General features: G+C 41.8%; 1 non-coding gene across 1 annotated transcript; it reads left to right on the top strand.

Annotated features, from left to right (window-relative positions):
- Window positions 1-225: 225 nt before the first annotated feature.
- Window positions 226-4,987, top strand: LOC109752727 (uncharacterized). The gene is made up of 10 exons (XR_012189338.1): window positions 226-1,746; window positions 1,842-1,919; window positions 1,987-2,088; window positions 2,176-2,433; window positions 2,516-2,727; window positions 2,816-2,908; window positions 2,991-3,092; window positions 3,258-3,722; window positions 3,803-3,967; window positions 4,822-4,987. It is a non-coding gene; the product is annotated as an uncharacterized protein (transcript).
- Window positions 4,988-17,428: the final 12,441 nt, after the last annotated feature.

Genomic DNA, 17,428 nt, shown 5'->3' with positions numbered 1-17,428 from the left:
TTGCGCCAATATTTTTTAACCTCCCGCTAAAAGTCCCAAATTAGCGTCTTTGTTTCCATCAAAAAATTAGCTTCCCGCTAAATACCTTCATAACAACCCATGAATATATAATTGTAGACCAAATCACGGCGTCTTCACGGGCGATTGGATCTGGGCTCTCGTCTCTGTTCATCTGTGCTGCCGGGGTCATGACGGCGTCAACAGAGCGAACCACAGCAGCTGCACGGCGTCAAGTTAGTCCTCCCGATCTCCTCCCTCGCTGAAAAATCCAGTCCCCCTCGATCTCCCCCTCCTCCCTCTCCTCTGCGCCCGCCTCCGTCCGGGATCAAACCCCCCTCCCCCGCGAGCTCCTCCTCGATGCGCGGCTCTCTCGATCCCGATCCATTCAGAGCGGCTGCCCCTTCTCTCCTCGCTCGCCGCTTGGTCGTAGAAAAGAAGTCCGGGCAGGGGACATGGCCGTCGCCGGTGGCATTTTCCCATCGCGCCTCGATTTGGCCGCCTCGACGGAGGCGCTCACGGCCCGGAGGGTCGGCGGAGCGCCTCACCTTGGCCTGGAGGCTGGCCGCCATGGAGCTCGCCTCGGTCTAGAACTGGGGCTCGACGCGGCCTCCCGGCCCGGTTCATGGCCGCAGCCGTCTCGGCTGTGCACGCCGGCGTTGTGACGTGGTGGCCAGGCGCTGGTTGCTGCCTCACCCGACCCCAGCGTGCTTGCAGGCCTCTCCCGCATCTCTGCTCCTGGTTCGCTCTGTTTACTCGTGGAGGCCAAAGGGGGTCGTGACCCCCCTCCAAAACTGTATTTTGTTACTAATTACTAAGCGTTTTGGTGCAGCCCATCCGTGGATCATCTCTTGCCAATTTAATTATTATCTACATTGTTTTTTGAGCATTAGATCCATTAACTGAAAGGTATAGACGTACTCTGTATGTACAAAGCTTGTGTTGTTAAGATGACAAATCGACGACTGGCGATGAGACGACTGCCATATGTTCGATTACCTTGTGAATTCATGACATTCGTATAAGTTTTTATGCATATTTTTCTGCCAGTTTAAAAGTTGCCCCCCCCCCATATAGCTTGTCACGGTATGCCACTGGCTGTTTGAGCACCACTATGTAGATATTAGATGATATATGTGCGTCAACAGAGCAGAGGATTCAGGTTTAGTCATCCTCCGCATTGCATTTGATTCAGATTACTATAAGATGATTTTTAATAGATATTTGGTCTTACACAAGTCACATTGGAAATGTTTTTTCCTATTGATTCAGAGTAGTATTTTGATGAACAACCTATCACTGATACATCGCCTTTCATGTTCATTCACATATGCTTAATACTTCTGAATAATGTACGTCAAGAGAACCTAGGGTTCAGGTTTAGTGCATCCTCTGCATGTTATTCAGACCACTATAATCTGAGTTTTTAATAGATATTTTGGTTTTATTGCTTTCTTATAACGTGTTGCGCCTTATCTAGTTGGAATAATCAACATAGATTTATACTTTTTGCCGTCTCATTTAGCTCGAGATCGACTCGACATCGTTACAAGCTGAGCATGAGTCATGTTCTACAGCTTGACCTTGAGCTTCATTCAGTTTGAGCTGCCTCAAATTTTAATATGAGTTAAACTGATTTGATTTTATGCCTGCTTAATGTATTGTGTTTCTTCTTACATTGACTCAAAATTTTATGTCTGGTTTACCTACGCAAGGGCACAATGATGAATTTTACGGAGGATGCTCCTGGTACACAACATCCTTACTTCATAGTCACCTATCTGAATTGTGCAGAACATCAATGCTTTGTTAATGCTAAGTCCCATGATTGTCTTTGTGTGCAGTAAAGAAAGGCTCTGTTCTCTTAACAAGGATGGAAAGTATAACGGCATACAAAAACCAACGTGGACAACCCAGATCTGGTATAATGCATAAAATCTTGGTGTGGGTTAAATAGCTAAACCTTCAAGACTACTAAATCTTTTACAGGAACTCCAGAACAATCTGACACTCCAGTGTCTGCTAATGACATGTGTTCCCTTGCTGAATGGCCATCTCATGCTCGCCGCAACCGTGCGCTACTACAGGATGGTACTTGCTTTCGTTTACATTTGTGTCATCATTTCTTACAATCTAATACCGAGTAATACATTTTTTCTTGTATGATTTGGGCTGTAGAAGCTGGTGGACAGAAGAAGAAAGGGCGAGGTGTTCTAAAAGGTTTTAAAGCATCTAAGAAGCATTTTGCCAATGGATCTGCAAAGCTAAATATTACATGCTCTGGAAAATTGGGTGGTACAGTAGGAATGAACTATCGTTCGTTCAAGGATGACGTGGTAGTCATAATGAAAAGAAAGTTACCACTCATTGGAGTGAGGACGTGGTCGGACATTCACCCTACCATTCATCGACTCATTGCTGCAGACATGATAGTGCGTACAATCTTTTTCACATGTGTTATCTTATTTTACCATCGATAATGCACTGCTTATGTATACTTATTTGTTGTATGCTTTAGGGGACAGATGGGACTTGGAAGATACACCAGAAACAGAAGAAAAAGTTCTCAAAATTGCGAAAGAGCGATATAGAGGCTGGCGATCAACTCTAAGCTCCACTTACAAGGCATACAAAACAGATGCAGCTAGATTGGCTAATCTGCCGGAAGATTTGCAACCAGAAGAGTGGGAATGGATGATTGAGTACTTTGGCACTGATTCAAAATTTCAGGTTATCTCTAAGATCACAGTTTTTCTATTATGTGTGAAGATGAAATGGCTAGTCTCACTGGTTATATTTGGTTTCAATGAATTGATAGGATCGCAGCCAAAAGAACACCGATAACCGTAAGAAACAGAAGACAAAACACATAATTGGATCAAAATCTTACTCGCAAGTTAGTTTTGAAAAGGTATGAGTCCAACTAAATATGTATGCCTCGCTGCTAAATATGGTGTCATGTTTCAAGCATCTCATTGGTATATTACTTGCAGAGAAACTTGGAAACTGGAGAAGAGCCAGATTGTATTGCTCTGTGGGAACTCACCCACACGAACGATGGAACATGGTCTAACATAGATTCCTAGAAAGTTTACGTGAGTACACTGACTTTTGGTTATTCTATAGTTAGTCAACGATGTGCATTCGGCATGTTTCATCATCAGATGCGATTATTCATGCATTGGCCCGTGTTATTCTTGTTTCATCTTTTATAGTGTCAATATTGATGTTGCACCTATAATTGTTCCTTCCATTTTTAGGACAAAGCACTTCAAGAGGTTAAAATCAAAGAAACTGAAACTGAAGGTCCACTTTCAAGTGAGCAGAAAAACAATATTTTCCAGACCGCTTACAAAGACACTCTGGAATGCAAGTCATCGCAGCCTCGTGGGTACGGATACATGGCCAAAACTTCAACTGGTTCTGAAAGGTTTCGTATCCAGATCGAAGAGCAAGCTCGTGCTACAGCAGCCACCCAGGAGCGAAACTCTCAGCTCAACCAGCAGGTCAACGAATTAAAAGATCAACTACAAGATGAACATGCAAACACACAAGAGAGGATTAACTTGGAGCGTGCTGAGAGAGAACAACTTGAGGAGAGGTTAAAAGAAGAGTGTGCTGAAAGGGAAAGATTGTTGCAAGAGGAGCGAACATCAAGACTGGAATTTGAAAGAAACATGATGGCAAAGTTTGTAGAATCGAGCCAACAGATGGGAACCCAACAGGTGATTACAGACATATGCTTCCGACCTTGTAAGATTTATGTTGCTTACTTGCATTGCTAAAAGTGCACTTCTATTTGCAGGTGCCTACGAAGAGGGTTGAGAAAGAAAATAGTAATCCAAACTTGCAAAATATTCTTTTACAGAGATCTAGTCCTAATAAGACTCCAGGTTCAAGGCCAACTGCTATTTCTTCAAATGCGCTCATACGAGCTGCAGCAAGGCATTCTCGAATGTTTAAAGCAATGGTAAGTAACAACCTTTGCTTTCTCTTCATGTTTACCTGCATTTTATACATCATTGGTCTTCATAGTTAGCTAGCTGCTTCTTCTCTTTTACCATGTGTTGCTGCATCGAGTCACAACTTAAACGAAAAAGGAATATGTGCTAGCTAGGGACATGAACTTAACTGAAACTATACATCTAGTCTTAACTTAAATCAATAGCCGAAGCTTTTAGTAGATGTACGATCGGACAATGGCACCATTCTGTATGCATGAGCAGGATGTCATGAGCATGCGCGTAATGCCTTCGCTGATGAGTCCACTGCAATGTCCCATGCAGTATCTCTTGCCGCTGATATGGGGGTCGTGAGAGTCATTTTTTAAACGGACTCGCAACTCCTGATGGAAGCACTTAATATCAATAAGGTTGACTTGTCAGCCCATGCTGCTGTTATTGAGGATACCAAGTACCCACTCAAATTATGGTTTTCTTATTATGAAATAAATGTATGTCGTCGCTCGCCAAACTCTCATGAGCTTGCTAGTCTTGGTAGGATGTTAGAACCTAACCACTATTTGGAATGGGAGGCCAATGTACCATCCCTTGTGGCTGCCTGTGCTTTGGGTGATTCAGCCCGACACCGTTAAGTTAAACCAATGTTTTTTCTCAAAAAAGAAGCTTTTAGTAGATGTACTTGTGGTTATGCTTTAGACATTTACACTTGTATTGTTGTTCTGATCCCTTAGTTACATGCTTGCTGACACAGTATTAGTCCAGTTAGTCTGGCGATAGTTTTTAACAATGGGGCTGGAATAATTGTATGACGTATGTTATGTTCGACTAATTAATTAGAACTTTTTTTATTTCTTGATTGTAGGATCCAAAGAACTAGCTGGATTGGACTCTAGATCACGGGCAGTTTAGTCTTCGAAGTTAATTAGGATGGCTAAATTACATTTGAGTTTCATTTGATGGATATTTGTTATGAGAATTATGAATTTTATGAATCTGCATATTATACATATGGTTTTGAATATTGTAATCGAAAGCCTGTATTTTTTTTACGGTTGCAATAGACTATTACCACAACCCACTTTCGGTTGCCACATGCTAGCACCACTAAAAATATAGTGTTGCGTTATATCTCATTCGCTACGCCTATCTGTTTTGTTGCACTAGGATGTTGCAACGGAGAACTTTATATTATTGTAATAGCTTGGCGCCACAAAAAATTTCACGATGCGATAACAGTTTGGCGCCACCAAAGTAAGTTTGTTGAAATAGAGTATCGCCACGGAAAGTATAAATTGTCGCAATAATTTCTCGCTCCAATGTTTTTAGCTGTTGTGATACCTATTTATCACCATAAAAACAAGTACGTTGCAATTTCCTGTTACGACAATTCGAATATTTGTTGCCATAAGTTAATGCCACAAGCGCAGTGGGTCGTGGCAACATGCCTAATGCCACGAAAACAAGGATTGTTGCCATAGTTTATTGCCACAAGTATAGTGGGTCGTGGCAACATGCCTAATGCCACGAAAACAAGGATTGTTGTCATAGTTTGTTGCCACAATTGACTATTGCCACGGAAGAGTATTTCGCCACGAAATGGTCATCGTTGGCATAGGTTGTTGCCACAAATGTCTATCGCTACGAGATATCAATCTCCACAATTCGTTACATGTTGCATTAAAGCTATCTCCACAAATCAAATTGTGGCATCAAGTGAGTGTTGCCACAGGAAAACATGTGGCAACTTCCCGCATGGTTGTTGCAATAGCACACTTTATTGCCACTATTTCTTTTTCGTGGTAATAACCTATTACCATGTGTCCAGTCGCAACGGCTGCCAACGAATGTCGTTTCGTTGCAATAGGTACTTATCGCCACGAAACAGCATGTATTGCAACAAACGATTTTGTTGCAATAGACCCGGAGCCTTGTAGTGTATGTTTGGAAATAGTTCCGAGAGGTTATGTAGCAGCATTGGAGATTCAGTCCACTTTGATGGATCAGATCCGAGAAGCTCAGAAGACGGACAAGGAGATTGCTGAGATAAAGGAAAGAAGGAGCAAAGGAAAAGCTAAAGCATTTCGTGAGGATGAGCACGATACCCTATGGTTTGAGGACCGCGTTTATGTGCCAAATGATCCAGAGATCACGAAGTTGATTCTGCAAGAGGCCCATGATTCACCGCCAAGATGTATCTAGATATAAACGATAGTTTCTGGTGGACCGGAATGAAGAAGGATATTGCGGAGTATGTAGCAGTTTGTGATGTATGTCAGAGAGTGAAGGCAGAACATCAGAAGCCAGCGGGATTGTTACAGCCATTGCCGATACCCGAATGGAAGTGGGATAAACTAGGCATGGACTTTATCACGGGATTCCCCAGGAATCGTTCAGGCTATGACTCGATATGGGTTGTAGTCGATCATTTGACGAAGGTAGCTCCTTTCATCCCAGTCAAGACCACTTACACCAGTGCTAAGTTGGCAAAGATATACATGACCAGGATCGTATGTCTACATGGAGTTTCGAGGACCATTGTATCGGATAGAGGAACCCAGTTTACCTCAAAGTTTTGGAATCAGTTGCATGAGACTTTGGGAACCAGGCTAGAGTTCAGTACAACTTTTCATCCGCAAACAGATGGACAGACTGAGAGAGTCAATCAGATTCTGGAGGACATGTTGAGAGCTTGTGCGCTAGACCATGGATCTAGTTGGGACGACAATTTGCCATATGCAGAGTTCTCTTACAACAACAGCTATCAAGCCAGTTTGAAGATGGCCCCTTTCGAAGCATTGTACGGAAGGAGGTGCAGGACACCATTGTTGTGGGATGAAGTTGGAGATCGTCAATTGTTTGGACCAGATTTGATTAAAGAGTCTGGAGAGAAGGTTAAACTGATACGCGATAGACTCAAGGTAGCCCAGTCCAGGCAGAAGAGCTATGCGGACTCTAAACGCAAGGAGACTGTTTACGAAGTTGGAGACAGAGTGTATCTTCGTGTATCACCACTCCGATGAGTGAAGCATTTTGGAGTTAAGGGAAAGTTAGCCCCGAGATTTGTACACTACAAGAAATATGTCAACTAGTGACCTTCTGTCAGTGACCCTGGAAGAATTGGTCATAGATCTATGACCATTTCAGACCAATTGGTCAAAAGCTGTTCGGGGGGCTCCAAACCCTAAACTATAACGACCATTTTGGTCAGAAAGGTCGTAATTTCCTTACACGAAATGGTCATAAAGCAGATAGCACTGGTCCGTTGCCTTATTTCTAGCTGATCACGACCAATATAGATGGTCATAACCTTGTAAATTGTGGTGGGTTGCTATGACTAGGCGCCACCTCATCAGTTTTGCCTATGTGTCATGTCCATGTGGCAATTTTTGCCCCAGGTTGTGAAGCAACCTATATTTCTGTCATTCCCAAAATTCCCAAAAAAATCTCATAAATTCCTTGGGTCATATCTTCGTCAAATATGTAAAAAACCTTCCTTACCTAGTTCAAAAATAATTCAACAATATTCATTTTCCTATTCTGTTCAGAACAACACTTTGTGAAGGAAGTACCACTTTGGCATGTCCAAAAAGTATCCATTTTCTACGGTGCTTTCCAATGCCCAAATAACCATCCTCCACCAAATGCTAGCTCAATCCATTCATTATTTTGAGCCCAGCTTCAACATTCGTATTTATGTCCAGTGTGGTACTTTGCAAAGAAAGTACCACCTAGGCTCCTCCTTTTGAGCTGAAAATTTGTGAAGACGGTCTTCTTAGTAACTGGTCATCCTCAGCCAAAACTCACGCCCATTAGCCATGTACATTTCCCGTACCGCTAATCAAACACTTGGCTGCTAATTCATGTTTGAGCATCGATCGGTCTCCTCGTGAGAATCTTATGTTGTAATTTTCTTCCTAGCACCTACCTGGGGAGTCCCCAACCCATTAGACATGTTTAGGCCTCCCAGAACACATGGCAATGCCACGGTCACGCGGTGACCACGCGGCGGGCATGCGAGTTTACGCGCTCTAGAGTTGGGGCCCTCGGCCACCGCCCAAACCTAAACGTATTGCCACCAAACCATGTACTTATGATTAAATAGGTACTTATGTAACTAGAAATGATTTTTGGAAAAAATAAATAGCAAACTATGAGGCAGCTGCAGTTCAAATTTGACCCGCTTCTAGCTGAATCGGTGGAAATTTGTCTTTTCACGAGAGGTGGATCAAAACTTTTTACACCCAACCATTTTGTCAATTGTGCATTAAATATGTCCTGGTATTTTAGAAAATTGATTTGGTCCAATTTTGCAACAATTATTTGGGAGGTCCTTCACAAAAAAAACCTCCTTTTGGGCACTCGAAAAATGGAAAATGGTTTTTTCGTCCAAAGAAAATGAAAACTTCCTTAGGCAACATTGTTTGCCATTCCAATATGCACCCTTGTGCACAATATGAGATCATTTGAACAAACTATGCCATGAATGTGGCCATAAGATTGATGATTTGGCTTGAAAGCCATAGATCTCCATGCGTTATAGCTCGTTTTTGAGAATATTTTTTTAAATAATTGTTGTATTACAAGTTTGTTATTTTTCCTGGGAACTTGGCCACATATAATGGCACAATGCGAAGGTTTCCCAATTTTTTGTTTTTTTGAATTTTTTATGCCCGTTTCAAAATGCGGTCAAAACGGCGGGAATGACCGTGCCTAGCTAGTGGTTGAATCTTGGATTTTTTTGGTGTTTCTCTGATTAAATAGATACTTATGTACCTAGAAATGATTTTTGAAAAAAATAAAGAGCAAACTACAAGGAAGCTACAGTTCAAATTTGACCCGCTTCCAGCTGAATCGGTGGAAATTTGTCTTTTTCACGAGAGGTGGATCAAAACTTTTTACACCCAACCATTTGGTCAATTGTGCATTAAATATGGCCTAGTATTTTTGAAAAATGATTTGGTCCAATTTTGCAACAATTATTTGGGAGGTCCCTCACAAAAAACCCTCCTTTTGGGCACTCGAAAAATGGAAGATGGTTTTTTCGTCCAAAGAAAATGAAAACTTCCTTAGGCAACATTGTTTGCCATTCCAATATGCACCCTTGTGCACAATATGAGATCATTTGAACAAACTATGCCATGAATGTGGCCATAAGATTGATCATTTGGCTTGAAAGCCATTGATCTACACACGTGATAGCTCGTTTCTGAGAACATTTTTTTTAAATAATTGCCGTATTACAAGTTTGTTATTTTTCCTGGGAACTTGGCCACATATAATGACACAATGCGAAGGTTTCCCAATTATTTGATTTTTTTTTTGAATTTTTTATGCCCGTTTCAAAATGCGGTCAAAACGGCGGGAATGACCGTTCCTTGCTAGTGGTTTAATCTTGGAATTTTTTTTGATATTTCTCTGATTAAATAGATACTTATGTACCTAGAAATGATTTTTGGAAAAAATAAATTGCAAACTATGAGGTAACTATAGTTCAAATTTGACTCGCTTCCTGCTGAATCGGCGGAAATTTGTCTTCTTCACCAGAGATGGATCAAAGCTTTTGACACCCAACCATTTTGTCAATTGTGCATGAAATATGGCCTAGTATTTTATAAAATTGATTTGGTCCAATTTTGCAACAAATATATGGTAGGTCCTTCACAAAAAAAACTCATTTCGGGCACTCGAAAAATGGAAAATGAATTTTCCGTGCAAAGAAAATGAAAACTCCCTTAGGCAACATTGTTTGGAATTCCAAGATGCACCCTTGTGCACAATATGAGATCATTTGAACAGAGTATGCCATGAATATGGCCATAAGATTGATCATTTGGCTTGAAAGCCATGAATCTTCACGCATGATAGCTCATTTCTGAGAACACTTTTTAAAAGAATTGTCGTATTACAAGTTTATTATTTTTCCAGGAAACTTGGTCACATATAAGGACACAATGCGAAGGTTTTCCAATTTTTTGATTTTTTTGAATTGTTTATGCCCGTTTCAAAATGCGGTCAAACCAGCGGGCATGACGGTTCCTTGCCAGTGGTTGAATCTTGGAAAACCTTTTGTGTTTCTCTGATTAAATAGATATTTATGTACCTAGAAATGATTTTTGGAAAAAATAAAGAGCAAACTATGAGGCAGCTGCAGTTCAAATTTTACCCGCTTCCTGCTGAATCGGCGGAAATTTGTCTTTTTCATGAGAGGTGGATCGAAACTTTTGACATACAACCATTTGGTCAATTATGCATTAAATATGGCCTAGTATTTTCGAAAATTGATTTTGTCCTATTTTGCAACAAATATATGGTAGGTCCTTCACAAAATAAATTCATTTTGGACACTTGAAAAATAGAAAATGAAATTTCCGTGCAAAGAAAATGAAAATTTCCTTTGTCAACATTATTTCTCATTCCAAGATGCAAACTTGTGTAAAATATAATCTCATTTGAACAATTCCAAGATGCAAACTTATGCAATTTTTTTTTAATTTCTCAGCTCATAAAATAGCTGACATGATTTTAACACATTATTTTTAGTCAACTACGACCAATTTAGATGGTCATAACGTCCTACTACATTCTGATTTGGTCCGTGGATGTCTCACGCGGATCGTGCATCAAACACCGTTGGATGCTCGCGGATCCAACGGCAGTGCTGAACCCTTCCACACCAACCCTAGCCTGGTCATTTTCCTTCCACCCCCCGCCTCCTTTCTTCCCCACATCCATTCATCGATCCCACCGAATCGCTCGAACCCTTCCAGATCGAGACAGAGCGAGAGCTCGCCTCCTCCCTTCCAGATCGCCGCCGCCACCTCCTTTCGGTGGAGCTCGCCGCCGTCCATGGCCTCCTCCACGCCCTCCTCTTCTCAGCCCTCCTCTTCCCTCACCAGAAGGGAGAGAAGAACCCGAGGGAGGGAGATCCAATGCGATCCAGCCTCAGCCTCACGCCTCGCCGGAGCAGCTCTGCCGTTGGCCGAAGTCCCGCAGGTCGCCGTGTTCCCCCGCTCTTCTTCCTCCCTCTGTTTATCTCTTCGTTTTTTCTCTCAAGTCTCAACCCCCCTCTATACTTCTCTGTGCTAGGAGGCCGCCATGGACTTCCTCGTCGAGCCGTCACCGGAGTTCCAAGTCCGCGCCGCTCGAAACCGTCTTCAATCTCCGTCGGCCCTTGTTCCTCCATGCCCCGCAAAGCGCGCGCCAAGACGCCGCTGTGTCGAGCTCCACCGCCCAAGTCCGGCGTCCCGCCGCCCGCTGGACCTCCCTGGCTGTCTTCCTCCACTGCATCTCGTCGCTCCTCGAACGCATCAAGTCCCCCTGCATCAAGCGTCACCCTCGCCATGACGCATCGAGCGCACTCACGTGCGTGGGGTCAAGGGCGTTGACCGCGCCCCTGCCTGGCCAGATCGCCAGCGCCTCCCCGCTCGATCCCCTGCTCGACCGCTCGCATGGTTGGGCTCCAACCTCAACCCAGGTTCCCTTCTCCCCCCTCAGCTCAGGTTCGTTCCATCCCTTCCTTCCTCGCTCGATCTCCACCTCCCAATCCCACGGACCTCGCCCTACCTCTTATTACCGACCTATATCATCCACATGAGACGTTCTTGCTCTACAGGCCGCACTCCCACTAGGAATCATGCATCAGACCGCCACTAGATTTCAGCCATGATTTATATAGATCCTCTCTTTCTCTTTTTACGAATCAATCAAACAAACAGCTGACAGTCTTAATTCACTACACAACTAGCCAGGCTTGTATCGCTTTCTTATTATTATCAAATCAACTGGCCTCTATCTTCAGTTCAGATGACAAATACGTACTACTAGTAGGACTACTTTGTTCAGATGACTGCTCTACTCTAGGCGCAGCACCAGCGATTCTTATCAGATCCTAAAAATGAACATCACCCAAACAAACGCATGGTAGTAATCTGAGGCTTTTAATGGATGCCTGGACTATTTTACAAGGATTCTTTTTTGCGCACATGTACTGAATTGCCTGATTGCTTTCAATTCAGTACCAATTTGTCTTACCACTTGTAATCTACGTTGGACATTGCACTGCTGTATGAGATAAACAAACTATGCATCTAATAGATGCTTGTACTGGATACTCTAATACTAGTATTTAGCGAACCACTTCGCTGTCGAAATTGTCTTATGATTCTTACGGCCCTACTCAGGATTGGGCTCCAAACTGAATTCGATGCGGCTGTTCAATACAATTTGATTTTGATTTTATGGCAGAATTTAGTAATGGTAGTATCTTAGTCACATAGATTTACGTCATGGCATAGATAAATGGCATTCTTTTGGTAAAATGTAAGAATGTTTTTCAAACTATATTTGCAGGAAAAACGATCTTATATTATTTACAGGGGTCAATCTCAACCATCATGATGCCTAAGCTAATAAGGTTGGTTGTGTGCTCTCCTTGCAGCAGCCTGAGCTCCGGCGAGGTTGATCTGGACGGCTCGGCAGCGTCACCGGTGGTGAGAACCCCCTCCCTCCGCGGCTATGGATGAACTGGTTTGTGTGTTGCCTCCCGCCTTTTGTGCTCGCGTTGCGGTGGCTAGGTTAATGAACCATAGTTTAGCTGCTTCAGATAACTACTACTTCGGTTAATAACAATTACTAGGACTTTGAATCTGAAATAAAAATTACCAATATACGTATAACTTAATAACACATAGATGTATAACATCATCCATGTGTCAACTCACTGGTCACAAGAGGCAATGTTCGCTGATCTATGTGGCTGTCGTTATCAATCTTATTATACGCTTGTGAACATTATTAAAATGAGGTTTTGCCAGCATCAGCAATTCCTTTTATGCACCGGTTCAGATCACTTGTTGAATACACTTGTGCAATCCTATTCTAGTTCGAATAGAAACACTAAACATATCATAGATGATGCACCTTTTGCATTCTTTCAGTCTTGTATTTTTAGGAAGCATTTTAAAAAGACGAATCATGCAGCCCCCACATAATGTTGTCTAACAGATTGCATTAGAAATATACTGTTCTTCCTTGCCTAATGTTCTTGTTGCCGATAATAGGGCCTCTAGATAGCAATTTATTTTCCTAGTGGTTACTTATGCTTATTGTGTATCACATTGAAAAAGAAAATACACAATAAGCTTGTTTGATCTTTTTTATGCTTATGTATACTTGATCAGGGTAGTCCTATTTCCTGTGATCTTTCCTATCATTTGCTAGTGTGATGCTTCAAGATGACAAATTTTAAAACCCAAACTATTGTAAACAAGCTTTCTGCATCTTGAGAATTAATTGTTCATGATAGCCGAATAGTGTAGTTGATCATCACTATTGCTAAATGCTATTGCCTGCTATAATATAAGATGAGCACTCAACCATTGTACAATTGTTTGCATATTTGTTTTTTATATTTTATAAATGATGATAGTTTGTATAAGATGTTCACATGTTTTTTTTTGACTAAAATCTCTTATGCCCTTGACTTAGCTTAACCCAGAATAGCAGAATCCTTGATGCGTACTGACCTTCACCTCGTTCTTTCTCTCGCATACTCGAAGGAGACCATATGCAAGGCACCTCCTCTTCGGCTGTGAGAGTGTCCAGGGGTCGTGGGTGCGGCTAATGCCTATGTCTGTGGCCGCACTTGACACTGCCCTCTCTTTAAGGGCACATATCATTTTTTATAACTCTGCTATCTTTTCCCAAGTCTTTATTATCTTGCCTAGCCTTGTACTGATATGTATTGTTTGATGCTAATTACCCAAGTTAGTGCATGATGTTAGGGATAACCTGAGAACACTTGCCTAAGTTTATAAGATATGACATGTGACAGTCCAAGCCTGCTGCTCTTTCAATGCTTTTGCTGCTGTACTGTGTTTCTCTAGTTGTTTGAATGTTTCTGCTTCTTTTGGACCTGATGATAAGGACCTTTCTTTTCTCCCGTGGGTTAAAATAATGGGAGTTTGCGTGGAAGGTTCTCTCGCTGTATGTGAACAGCAGTATGATGTTACTTGGCAAATGTTTTTTCTATGACATGAGGGAAGAGCTACTATCATGTGCATGGAAGGTTTTCGAGTGAGCACTTGTTAGTTTGTTTAGTACTTATGTAGTATGGGAAATATGCATAGGTATGTCCATGTGATTTTTCAGCATGCTTACTGCCTACCTGATACAGAGTTCTGTAACTGATGTTCTTTATTTGACAGTCTATAGCCTCTTATAGTTGAAAACTTGAATAGTTACATTATGTGTGCTGCTATGTCTCTTATAGTTTCAGAAAAAACATTAATTTATTTGTCCTGTTCTATTAATCCTGAAGATCAAACTCAGATGCATATGTTGCTTAACCTGACTGGCTTGAGTATTGTTCTGAACGAATTATACTACAGATTCCCTTCACTATTTTTCTTCTAGTTATCTCATAGGATTACTCATGAGGCACATCTATTCTCTCCATTTTTAGAACAAAAATGTGATTAATTCAGCATGCTTATGAGGAATGTTGAATATTTTTGTGCATTAGCTTCAGCTGGGATTTTTTTGGTCGATTTGTACCCTGGTGGTAATCCTCTCTCCACTTTTTAGAACCAAAATGTGATTAATTCAGCATGCTTATGAGGAATGTTGAATATTTTTGTGCATTAGCTTCAGCTGGGATTTTTTTGGTCGATTTGTACCCATTGGTCCATTATGGTGGTGATCCTCTTTACTTTATTGGCTGAATAAGCTTGATCTTGGACTGATCGTGTATATTGGAACATAGAAGACTCATGTGGAATTAGTTAAGTTGATATCAAATACATTTGTTGCATGCTCCATTAGTGGTTTATACTTGAAACGTGGCTTGTCATTTTTAGTAAATATTACATCATCAAAGTTGTTTTATGCATGTTGTTGGTAACTGTATACTCTCCTAACAGTTTTATTACTTGTTGTATGCAGGCTGATTGGAGCCTATTTTTTCCTTTAAAATCCTATTTTTGATAGCAGATGCTCATTGAGCTGTCTAAGAACAAGCAGATCATCATTTCACCATTTTCGGCTGCCCCAGGTTATGTCATCTCTCTGGCCTATTCCAGCCAGCGCTATCTTCTTTGTTCCTGACTATAAAAATTGATGCATGTGCCATGTTCTAAAGTGGAAAATCATTGGAAAATCACTGTTAGCTTGTATTGTCCATCTGTTCTGTTAACTTGTACTGTGCTGGTACTTATCGTTTGCAAAATATATCTCACTTTTTGCTGTTATGAGAATGTTATATGCATGGTTTCCTGTTAAATCTAAAGTTCTGCAATAAATTTTCATCGTTATGAGAATTTTGTATTCACGGATTCACTTGATTATGTTTCTAACTTTTCATAATTTATTATTTGCATATGTCGGTCTTCATTCTTCAAAAGTTGGGTGTACATGAGCTGTAGGAAGACGAATCCTGAAGAAAACCCACACCCAGAATGCGTTTTAGCTCACTGGAGCTAGTTGTGTGTATATTTAGTTGTATTTTATAGCTGCATACCAGATTTGTACTGTGTACTTTGCTTGGCTGTTGTAATGTACTATCTCAGTTTTGGGTGTACATGATTGTAATGTACTTTGGTTGGCTATTGTATGAAATATTATGCCTTATTGGCTCTTTTTGAATCAAAATATTTAATTGCACAAATACAGTATTGACGTGTGGTAATTGGTTCCCAATTGACTAGTGGGACCTACTTTAAAATGGAAAAGAAACAAAAGAAAACGAATAAATGGGCTGAAAAAAGGCCGAGGCCCAAAAAATGTGGACTGTAAAAGGTTGTTGCCCAAAAAATAAGTCTGTTGGGCCAAGCCCATGTAGCCGACCAAAAATTCACATGAAAAAACAATAAATGGGCTGAATTGTTGGGCTCGGCCCATATAGACACCTAATCGAACCGGGCTGATTTTAACCAACGACCTTTTCAATTCGTCGCAATTTTGCCATGTCGGATCCGACGTGTCCTGGGAAGAGAGCTAGCGACCAAAACAGAAGGTCATAGGATCAACGACCTTTTGTTTTGGTTGTGGAATTCCATGACCTTCTCTGTGAGAAGGTCGTTAATTTCAGTTTACGACTGCCAGCTTTTGACCTTCTGTTTTTGGTCAAAAAAGTTCGCAAGTGAAAAACAATGACCTTTCAGCGGCCAATAGTGAGGGTCACAAGTTGACATATTTCTTGTAGTGGTAGGACCATACAATGTTTTGGAACGTATGGGAGAAGTTGCTTACAAGTTGGAATTTCCCGAAGGATTGTCAGGAGTTCACGATGTGTTCCATGTTTCTCAGTTGAAGAAGTGCCACGCAGAGATGGCTGATATTCCTCTGAGAGATACAGTGCCACTGGAAGCGATTCAGTTGGATACCGACTTGACCTACGAGGAGAAACCAGTCAAGATTCTTGAGTTTGCCAGCCGAGTCACACGCAGTAAGCTTCTCAAGTTCTGCAAAGTTCAGTGGAGCCACCATACCAAGGATGAAGCCACCTGGGAACGAGAGGAAGACCTACGGAAGGATCACCCTTACCTATTTTCTAGCCAACCCGAATCTCGAGGGCGAGATTCATCTTAAGGGGGGTAGGTTTGTAAGATCCCAAATTTTCAATTTGGAATGTTATGCATTAGATCATCATTGCATATCATATTTTTATTGCATTTTGGCTGGATCCTAGAAATTCTACGCAACTCAAGGACCCATGGAGACAGTTGGGAATTTCGTTATTTTCATATTTGAGTTTCCTCAAATTTTGAAAAGAGGATCATTGATTTTGATTATTTTCTCTTCGAATATTTCTTTTTATGAAAATAAAAGAGAGGGGATAAAATGACTTCCCCAAAATAAAGAAATATTGGAGATTTAATATTAAAATCAAATAAGATTTTATTTGGAGTTTTTATCTTTTTTATTTGAATTAGGAAAAATATGCGTTTCTCAAACTTACATTAGAGGCCCAAATAAATGTTCACCTTGTCCGGTAGATTTTTAGAGGACGGGGAAAATTTATTTCAGGATTTTTGGAGTCTGTTTAGTATTTCTTTTATTCGTTTTTCTGAGCGGAATTATTTAAAAAACGAACCGACCTAACCGAGCCGTGTCCGACCTGGACACTAGCCCGGCCGGCCCTTTAAAGCCGCGGAGGCCCGAGCCAGCGCCACCCCGCCCGAAGACCCTAGCACCGCCCGAAACCCGCCGCCGCCGCACCGCCCGCGCCTCCCCGCGGCGCCGCGCCGCCGCCGAAGCCCGCCGCCGCCACTTGACCCCGCCGCCGGAGCCGCTCGCCGCCGCTGCCGTCCCGCCGATCGCCGGAGGTAGTCGCCGCCGCCGTCGGTTTTCGTGAGAAAACCGAGCGGTTTTTTTCGAAACCCTAGATTCCTTTTTTTTAATTTAGATCATTTTTAGCCCGTTCGTCCGTTCGTTTTAACGAACAGTTTTCGTTCGTTAACCGCGGACAGCAA

This window comes from Aegilops tauschii, chromosome 7 (assembly GCF_002575655.3).
Source record: "Aegilops tauschii subsp. strangulata cultivar AL8/78 chromosome 7, Aet v6.0, whole genome shotgun sequence".
NCBI lineage: Eukaryota > Viridiplantae > Streptophyta > Magnoliopsida > Poales > Poaceae > Aegilops > Aegilops tauschii.
The sequence above is the reverse complement of the archived record's forward strand: the minus strand, read 5'-3'. Positions and strand labels throughout refer to the sequence as shown.